This window comes from Belonocnema kinseyi, chromosome 5, assembly GCF_010883055.1.
Source record: "Belonocnema kinseyi isolate 2016_QV_RU_SX_M_011 chromosome 5, B_treatae_v1, whole genome shotgun sequence".
In the NCBI taxonomy this organism is placed as follows: domain Eukaryota; kingdom Metazoa; phylum Arthropoda; class Insecta; order Hymenoptera; family Cynipidae; genus Belonocnema; species Belonocnema kinseyi.
The window spans coordinates 35,087,984-35,089,706 of NC_046661.1; positions in this window are offsets into that span (position 1 = coordinate 35,087,984).

Here is a 1,723-nt window from a genome sequence, read left to right on the forward strand (position 1 = left end):
ATTATCGTCGTTGTGGTTGTAGTCTGTAAACACAGTAACATTTGAAGTAATTATTTTATTGAATTTCCCTTTGACATACTTTATAAAGACATGAAAAGAAAGGACGATTTCGTTAGCCAGCTATTTTAAATAAAAATGCAATAATTTGGAGCATTTTCAAAATTTTTATGACCACTTCTTTAAGATTTGAAATTTTCATATAATGCTGTTTATAGTCCAAAAAATATGAACAATTTATCTTGATGACTTTTTTTGAAAACAACAAAATTACCACAGTTTCCAAACTTTAAAAAAGTAATAATAATAAAAACGAAAATGACTATTCTATGTCATTCAACGCACCACATGAAAAAAGTCAACAAAAGAAAAATATTAGTTTTCAAAGACCTACACGATTATCATAACAACTTTTTGAATTTTGTTAAAAAATCGAAAATTCAAATTTTTGTCGCACAAACATGAAGTATTAACATTATAACATTATAACATTCTCATCATAATGAGAAGACATTAGTTTTATGTGAAAACTTTCTATCGCTAAATGATCTGAATAAATGTATTATAAGTTTGATACAGAAGTGTTAAAGATAATATACAAAAGTTAACATTTTGGACAAAATCGAGACCGCGAAGCACGAGATACGTGATGAGAATGTATTCGTTACAGCCGAAGAAGCTTTAACAAAGGAGAATTCACAATCACCAAATTACAGTTGTCGATGTTTGGTTCGTGTGCACAAATGTGGGGCAAATACAAAGACCGAGCGCAAAGGACGAGACAAATGCAGCATCGAGCGCTAAGCGCGAGATGAAGACATCGTCGAGCGCGAAGCGCGCGAACCAACAGTTGCGCGCCTTAGGCGCGCTCAAACTTGCAAGCAAAGTGAGCCGCTCGCGCAGCGCGCGATGAGAATGTGCCGGCGAAGCGGGCAGATTTTTTAGTATAAAATTAATCTTCTTGTTTGAAAATTCTTTTTGCTGATTTAGGATTCAACCATTTTTCTGAAAATTCTTTTTTTTCAACATTAATTTATTGAAGTGAAAATTTAACTTTCCATTTTTTGTTAAAAACGTATTGATATTTTTAATTGCAATCTGTTTTGGCAGAGAACCCAGCTATTTTTTAATTGCACTTCTTTAAGTTGAAAATTATTCATCTGTTTCGGTTCAAAACGAACCTTTTTGATTGGAAATTCAACTATTTTCTTCAAATTTCTTTTTATTAATTTCTATAACGATAAAATCTACTTATATTACTTTTGGTTAAAAAATGATATTTTTTTAGGTAAAAATCATATATTTATTTGAAACTTTCTAGATTTTGTAGAAAATTCGTAATTTTTTGTAGAAACGTAATATTATTGGTTGAAAATTAATATTTTTCATTAAGGATTGAGTTATTTTAAAAAAAATCCTTTTCAGTTTGTGAAGTTTTCAGTTTTCATTTTGTTGAAAATTCGTTATTTTTGGTAGAAAAATAAACTTCTTAACTGGAATTTTATCTTTGTTTCGAGGATTCTATTATTACATGAAAAATTCGTTTTTTTTGTGAAATACTAATTTCTTTAAGAGAAAAGTCGATTATACCATTTTTGATAGAAAAAGGATATTTTTAAAAAAATGATCTTTTTTTGTTAAAAATATAATTTTTTTAAACCGTCTTTTTAAACAGGGAAATTATTCTTCGCGGTTGAAAATTCATTTTCTTCATTGAGGGTTCAAT